Source organism: Triticum dicoccoides, chromosome 5A, assembly GCF_002162155.2.
Source record: "Triticum dicoccoides isolate Atlit2015 ecotype Zavitan chromosome 5A, WEW_v2.0, whole genome shotgun sequence".
In the NCBI taxonomy this organism is placed as follows: domain Eukaryota; kingdom Viridiplantae; phylum Streptophyta; class Magnoliopsida; order Poales; family Poaceae; genus Triticum; species Triticum dicoccoides.
This window is the reverse complement of record NC_041388.1, coordinates 118,762,490-118,771,401: the sequence shown is the minus strand read 5'-3', so window position 1 is coordinate 118,771,401 and position 8,912 is coordinate 118,762,490.

Below are 8,912 nucleotides of genomic sequence, written 5' to 3'. Positions count from 1 at the left end.
GGGGCGCCGGCGAGGTGATGGTCGGCGACGGTGATCCGGGCGGCGGCGAGGTCCTCCTCCCTCGATCCCGATCTAGTCGGGGAGAGGGGGATATTTTCGTGGGGGGGAGGGGAGAGTGGGGAGAGTGGGGGGATGGGGGTTATAGCCGGGGGTGGGCCGGCTGGGCTAGGTGGGTTGGCCAGTTGGGCCACGGCCCAGGGAGGGGGGCTTTCTCTTTCTTTTCTCTTTTTTTTTGTTTTCCCCTTTTGTATTTTCTTTTATTATTTCTTTCCTGTTTAATTCATCTAAAAGTATTTAGGCATTTTATAAAAAGGTGTTTACTTCACCATAATTACCGATGCAATACTAGACATAGCCCGAACATTTTATTTTAATATTTGAAAACTTTTGTCATTTGACCTATTTAGGATTTAAATTTGAAACGGTTTTGAATTAACCCAAGATTAATTACAGTGACAGAGGTGACGTGTCACCATTAACGTGAGATCACTGTAGCATGATTATCCGGGCGTTACAAATCTCCTCCACTACAAGAAATCTCGTCCCGAGATTTAGGAGGTAGAAGGAAACAGTGCAGGGTATTCATCGCGAAGACGATCCTCGCGTTCCCAGGTGGCTTCGTCTTCAGAGTGATTCGACCACTGGACCTTGAGGAACTTGATCGCCTTCTGACGGGTGCGGCGTTCAGCTTGGTCGAGAATGCAGACCGGATGCTCTTTATAGGAGAGGTCTTGTTGCAACTCAAGCACTTCATGATCCACCGCTCGGATTGGATCCTTGAAGCAACGGCGGAGTTGTGACACATGGAACACATCGTGAACCTGAGAAAGGTTCGGCGGAAGCTCCAGTTGATATGCCACCTTTCCACGCCTTTCGAGAATATTGAAGGGACCGATATAGCGAGGAGCTAGCTTGCCCTTGATCCCGAAGCGGTGAGCACCCTTCATTGGTGTAACTCGAAGATAAGCCTTTTCTCCAGGTTGATAGACCATGTCTTGGTGATGACGGTCATACTGACTTTTCTGACGTGACTGAGTAGCCTTGAGATTCTCGTGAATAATGCGAACTTGTTCTTCGGTCTGTTGGATAATATCCGGACCAAAGAGTGGACGTTCCCCAGTTTCTGACCAGTTCAGAGGGGTTCGACACTTTCGTCCATATAGCACTTCGAAGGGGGACATCTTCAGACTAGCTTGATAGCTATTATTATAAGAGAACTCGGCATATGGAAGAGAATCCTCCCATTTCTTGCCGAATGAGATTACACAAGCTCGAAGCATGTCTTCGAGAACTTGGTTGACACGTTCAACTTGCCCTTGTGACTGCGGATAAAACGCAGTACTGAAAGATAAGTGAGTCCCCATAGCTTCTTGGAAACTTGCCCAAAACCTTGAAGTGACTAAGCTGCCACGGTCTGAACTGATAACCAGTGGAATACCGTGAAGTGAAACAATTCTGGCCATGTAGAGAGTAGCAAGCTGACTAGCAGTGATTGTCTCTTTGACCGCCAGAAAATGTGCAACTTTAGAAAGCCGGTCAATGATGACAAGAATAGCATCATTACCTTTCTGCGATTTGGGAAATCCAGTGACGAAGTCCATTTCAACATGGTCCCATTTCCATTCAGGAATAGAGATAGGTTGCAGAGTTCCAGCAGGCCTTTGATGCTCTGCTTTGATACGGCGACATACGTCACACTCAGCAACATAACGAGCAATGTCCTGCTTCATATTAGACCACCAGAATCTTTGACGAATATCCTAGTACATCTTTGTACTACCAGGATGGATGGGCAGAGGCGTATCATGAGCTTCTTGCATAACCCTTTTAGTCTTATCCAGGTTTTTCTTCGAACATGGTACCACTAGGCGGCCTTTGAAATACAAGGCGCCATCGTCGGCGATAGTGAAGAATGAGGGCTTTCCTTCTGCTAGATGGCGTTTAATCTTATGGACTTCAGAGTCATAACCTTGAATAGTCTTTATACCAGCTACGAGATCTGGTACGACAGCCAGGGTATTTAGAGAACCCTTAGTAACAACAAGAAGATTCATCTTGTGGAACTTCGGGGGAGGGGGAGCGAGTGCTCCAGGAGGAACAATATGGAGGTTCAGCTTTCTAAATTCTTCGACAAGCGAGGGCTGAACTTTATGAACCTGGAGGTGGTTGCAGTAAGACTTGCGGCTCAAGGCATCAGCCATTACATTAGCCTTGCCGGGGGTATAGGATATACCCACGTCAAAGTCTGCAACAGTCTCCATCCATCTCTGCTGACGGAGGTTCAGATCTGGCTGAGTAAACAGATACTTCAGACTTTGATGGTCAGTGAAGATCTCACAACGATTACCGAGAAGGTAATGTTGCCACTGCTTCAGTGCATGAATGACAGCAGCAAGCTCGAGGTCGTGAACTGGGTAGTTTTCTTCGTGAGGGCACAGTTGACGAGAGGCATAAGCAATCACTCTACGCTCCTGCATTAGGACACAGCCTAATCCTTGACGGGAAGCATCGCAGTAAATGACGAAGTCCTTCTTAGTATCAGGATGTGCAAGCACGAGGGCAGAAGTCAACTTGTCTTTGAGTGCCTGGAAACTTTCCTGACACTTGTCTGTCCAGTCAAACTTGACACCCTTATGCAACAAATTAGTCAGAGGCCTGGCAATCTTGGAGAAGTTCTCGACGAATCGACAGCAATAGCTGGCGAGACCGAGAAAACTTCGGACTTGCTTCACATTCTTCGGAGGAGTCCAATCGAGAATAGCCTGAACTCGTTCAGGGTTGACGGCAATACCATCTTTGGAGATGACATGCCCAAGATAGGTTACTTCGGGGAGCCAGAATTCACACTTGGAATACTTAGCATACAGCTGATGCTCCCGAAGCTTTTCCAGCACAAGACGAAGATGTTCAGCATGTTCCTCCTTGTTCTTGGAAAATACAAGGATATCGTCCAAATAAACCACAACGAAATTGTCGAGGTAATCCATGAATATATAATTCATCAGACGAGAGAAGGTGGCTGGAGCATTCGTTAAGCCGAATGACATGACGGTGTACTCGTATGATCCATACCGAGTCACGAAGGCGGTTTTGGGGATGTCCTCTTCACGAACACGGATCTGGTGGTAACCCAACCTCAAGTCGAGTCTGGAGAACACTGATGAGCTAGCCAGTTGATCATAAAGATCATTGATCCGGGGAAAAGGATATTTATTCTGAATGGTAGCTTGGTTTATAGGACGGTAGTCTTGGACTAATCGGTTTGTCCCATCCTTCTTCTTAACAAAGAGAGAAGGTGCTCCCCAAGGAGAGCAACTTGGGCGAATGAAACCTTTGACAAGAGATTTGTCGATTTCCTCCTTAAGCTCAAAGAGTTCATGCGGCGGCATCTTGTAGGGTCGTTTAGCTATAGGGGTAGTGCCGGGTTTCAAGTCGATGATGAATTCGACAGCTCTAGCAGGGGGAATCCCTGGAAGTTCTTCTGGGAAGACATCTTGGAATTCACGAACGACGGGAATGTTTTCAATGCCCTCGAGTGGTGCAGCGTTCAACGCATTCAAGGCATAAAGTCGTGCCTCGGCGTTCTGAACTAGATGAGCTTTGTAAGCTATTATTTCATCAGAAGGGTGTAGCAGATGGACGACCTTAGTGGCGCAAACTATAGAAGCAGTATGAGCTTTTAACCAATTCATTCCCAGAATGAGATCAATGCTACAGGACTTCAGTACGATGGGAGAGACAAGGAATTCCAGTCCTTCGATTTCTACAGGGACGTCGTTGCAAATCATGGAGGTTCGACATTGGCCCGCAGGGGTGTGTACTAATAGTGAAGCATTCATGTCCTCACATTTAATGTCGTGCAAGCATGCAAAACCTTCTGACATGAATGAATGCGATGCACCTGTATCAAATAAAACGGATGCTGGTACTGAATTTACGAGGAGGGTACCCATCACAGTAGCAGGCTGGTCTTGAGCTTCGCTCAGATCAACGTGGTTGGCATGAACACGACCATAAGACTTGGCATTATTGCTGCGGGGTTGGTTGCTTCCACGGCCAGTTGCTGGAAGGGCCAGTTGATTCTGGTTCTGGTTGCATTCCCTAGCACGATGCCCTGGTTGTCCACACCTGAAGCACAATCCATTATTGGGAGTGGGAACAGGAGCTTGTGGTGGTGGAGCTGGGAGTCTTGGCTGCCTAGTCGGAGGAGCAGGCAGACGAGGTGCAGCATAGGTCTGCCTTGGGGTAGGTGCATCCGGCTGGTACAAGCTATTGGGAATCCATATCTTGCGCTTCTGCGAGGACGGGCCCGAAGATGAGCCCGTGTCACGGTTGCGCCTGTGAGAGCTCTGGTATTCCTGCAGACCAGTTTCGACATTGATGGCTTTGTTCACCAGAGTGGCGAAATCAGCAAAGTCATGCACTAGAAGTGCGAGCTTGATGTCAGCTTGAAGGCCATCCCGGAACTTCTCTTGTCTGCGTGCATCAGTTGCAATGTCTTCTTCAGCATAGCGGGACAAGTCAAGAAACTCCCACTGGTAAGCTTCCACAGTTTTGTTGCCTTGGGTGAGGTTGCGGAACTCACGCTTCTTCCGGTCCATGACTCCCTGAGGAATGAAGTGAGCACGGAAGGCAGCTTGGAAGTCTGGCCAGGTGATGATTGTTCCAGCTGGCAGTGTACGCCTGTGGTTGTCCCACGATTGAGCTGCGGGTCCCTTCAGGAAGAAGGAAGCAAAGGTGACATAGCTGGCAGGGGCTACATCAGCAGACTCCATCTCATAGGTGATGTCACAGAGCCAGTCATCAGCATCCAGAGGCTGAGTTGAGCTGCGGTACACAGTTGGGTTCAGGCGCATGAAATCCTGCAGAGTTACTGGGGTTGGCTGCTGGTTCATATTGGGGCGAGGAAACTGAGCCATCATATTCTCCATGAACTGGCGATTCATCTCAAGCTGTTGGATCATACCAGCCATGTACTCAGGCGGTGGTGGGGCGTTGCCACCACGACCACGACCACCTGGTCTAACCATCCTGCTAATATTTAACAGGGGTAGTTCAGCATTGAGAAATTTGCAAAAAACAAGAGTCATTCATGATGAAACATGCACAACGATAGCAGCACGATAGTTACTACATAGTAGTTGGCATACCTTACAAAAGAGATCATGCATAGAGTTCGTTACACAGTGTTCAATACATAGGCTAAGACATCATAGGCGGCACACAGGCCCGCGGCGAATGCATCTAACCCTAATAAGCAAGTCTACGTCAGTCCCATGCGGTACTGCGGAGGTAGGTATAGCCCGACAGCTGGTAGTGACGCGAAGGGAAGACCTCCACGCGAGTAGCCTGGGGTCCGCGGATACTCTGGTGCGGAACCCGATGCACAGGTGGCAGGAGAGGACCAAGTGTAGGAGAGTAGCCTCCCACATCTGGCCAGCCGACGCCCTGGGGCATCACGGTCCTGGCAGGGTAGACCGCAGAACACGACAGATCACCAGATCGGACAGAGGGGTGCAACAGCGTCAGAGCACGGTACAGGTGCTGACGGGTGGTGTACAACTCATGGCGAAGAGCTCGGTTAGCTCTATCCAGCCCATCAGCATGCAGAACCAGGTTCTGATGGTAGAAGGGCTCTCGGGTGACGGTGGAGTAGGCAGCAGTGTAGTATCCCTCCGCACCAACATCAGATGCGATAGCAATGCGCCTGAAGGGGGAGGTGTCCAACTCCTGATACTCTCCGCGAAGACGTGTCAGAGCAGCATAAGCAGCATCGTGGACCGCCATGTCGATGGTCACTCCAACACCATGAGCAGTGTGCAGCACGGTAGTGGAGTCATACTCCCGAGAGTAGAGGTGGACGATGGCACGGTACTGCTCTTGGTTGAAGTCCTGATACTCCTCATAGACGGTGTACTCAGGGTGCCAGCGATAACCCAGATAGGTCATCATCTCAACCAACACAGCAGGTCATCCTGAGGCACCAATGGCCGTCGTGTGGCGCACGACCTGCCTCGTGGGTTCCATCTGAAAACAAGGATGTTTTCACAGGAGTCAAATGACAATGTGGATAATGTTCAAATACTACACTAAAGAATAACTAGGGCTTATCCAACTTTGGGGTGAACATGGTCACGGGATCCTAGTGTTAGAGTTACTAAAATTGTTTAACCCGAGTAGGAGAGAGTTCAGAGTCCCAGAATAAGGATCGAGGAGTAAAAGATCCTAATACCACCCAGATGGTGACGTGGGCCCGTAAGGCACACAGCCATGTTAGTAAAAGTTTTGCAATGTCTAGACTCGACTTCGGCCAAGAAGTGTGGAAGGGGGATTCCTACAGGCAGTCGGCTCTGATACCAACTTGTGACGCCCCCGATTTAATCGTACACTAATCATACACGCAAACGTGTACGATCGAGATCAGGGACTCACGGGAAGATATCACAACACAACTCTACAAGTAAAATAAGTCATACAAGCATCATAGTACAAGCCAGGGGCCTCGAGAGCTCGAATACAAGAGCTTGATCATAGACGAGTCAGCGGAAGCAACAATATCTGAGTACAGACATAAGTTAAACACGTTGCCATAAGATGGCTAGCACAAACTGGGATACAGATCGAAAGAGGCGCAGGCCTCCTGCCTGGGATCCTCCTAAACTACTCCTGGTCGTCGTCAGCGGGCATCACGTAGTAGTAGGCACCTCCGGTGTAGTAGGAGTCGTCGTCGAAGGTGGCGTCTGGCTCCTGGGCTCCAACATCTGGTTGCGACAACCAGGTAGAAGGGATAGGGGGGAAAGAGGGAGAAAGCAACCGTGAGTACTCATCCAAAGTACTCGCAAGCAAGGAGCTATACTACATATGTATGCATTGGTATCAAATGGAATAAGGGTATCATATGTGGACTGAACTGCAGAAAGCCGGAATAAGGGGGAATAGCTAGTCCTTTCGAAGACTACGCTTCTGGCAGCCTCCGTCTTGCAGCATGTAGAAGAGATTAGACTGAAGTCCTCCAAGTAGCATCGCATAGTATAATCCTAACCGATGATCCTCTCCTCGTCGCCCTGTGAGAGAGCGATCACCGGTTGTATCTGGCACTTGGAAGGGTGTGTTTTATTAAGCATCCGGTTCTAGTTGTCATAAGGTCAAGGTACAACTCCAAGTCGTCCTGTTACCGAAGATCACGGCTATTCGAATAGATTAACTTCCCTGCAGGGGTGCACCACATAACCCAACACGCTCGATCCCATTTGGCCGGACACACTTTCCTGGGTCATGCCCGGCCTCGGAAGATCAACACGTCGCAGCCCCACCTAGACCAACAGAGAGGTCAGCACGCCGGTCTAAACCTAAGCGCCCAGGGGTCTGGGCCCATCGCCCTTAGCACACCTGCACGTTGCGTGGGCGGCCGGAAGCAGACCTAGCCTAGTGGCGTTCCAGTCCAATCCAGCGCGCGCCACTCCGTTGCTGACGTCACGAAGGCTTCGGCTGATACCACGACGTCGAGTGCCCATAACTGTCACTGCGTAGATGGTTAGTGCGTATAGGCCAGTAGCCAGACTCAGATCAAATACCAAGATCTCGTTAAGCGCGTTATTTTGAAATAACCGCGAACGCCGTCCAGGGCCAAGCCCACCTCTCTCCTAGGTGGTCTCAACCTGCCCTGTCGCTTCGCCACAAAGATCCACACAGAGGGCCGTTGGGACAAAGGTCCTTTCAGCCCCCAATCCGTGAATCACTCGCAGGTGCTCCACAAGCCGACCCGACTTTAGTCATCACATGTATCATATATAAAGTATAGTTATATACCCGTGATCAACTCCCGAGTGATCACGGCCCGATAGTATAGCATGGCAGACGGACAAGAATGTATGGCCACTGATGGATTACTAGCAACCTATACTAAGCATGTAGGATTGCAGGTAAGGTAACAACAGTAGTAGCAAGGACAGGCTATGCATCAGAATAGGATTAACGGAAAGCAGTAACATGCTACACTACTCTAATGCAAGCAGTATAGAGGAGAGTAGGCGATATCTGGTGATCAAGGGGGGGGCTTGCCTGGTTGCTCTGGCAAGAGAGAGGGGTCGTCAACACCGTAGTCGTACGGGGTAGCAGCGGCGTCGGTCTCGGTGTCTAGCGAGAGAAGAGAGGGAGGAAACAATAAATATAATGCAAGCATATGCATAGTGATGCATGACATGACAGGTAACGGCGTCAGAGGTGCCCTAACGCGGTAGTAGGTGATACCGGTGAAGGGGGATGACATCCGGGAAAGTATCCTCGGTGTTTCGCGTTTTCGGACCGGTGAACCGGAGGGGGAAAGTTGTGTGTTCGCTATGCTAGGAATGTGTGGTGGATAAACGGGCTGCGTATCCGGATTCGTCTCGTCGTTCTGAGCAACTTTCACGTACAAGGTTTTTCCATCTGAGCTACGGTTTATTTTATATAAATTTTAAAAGATTTAATCATTTTTAGAATTTATTTAATTATTTAACTCTAACATTATCCAGAATAGTGTATGCTGACGTCAGCATGACGTCAGCAGTCAACGTTGACCGTTGACCTGGTCAACCTACTGTGTGGGTCCAATGGGACCCACCTGTCATTCACTGTTTAGTTAATTATCAGTAGTTCACTAGGTTAATTAGTCATTAGGTTAATTATACATAATTAGTTAATTTAATCATAGTTAATTTAATTAATTATTAAATTAATTAATTAATTTAATATTATTAATATATATATTTTTTTATCTCTTTTTTTTAACAGAAACGTTCTGTGGGGGCTAGGCCCCACACGTCATTGGCCCAGGGGGGCCTTGCGGGCGCTGGGTGCAGGCCGCGGGCGCCACCCGTTAACGGGCGAACTCGGGCGGCCGCCGCAGGCGCGCGCGCCAGCGCCGGCGAGGC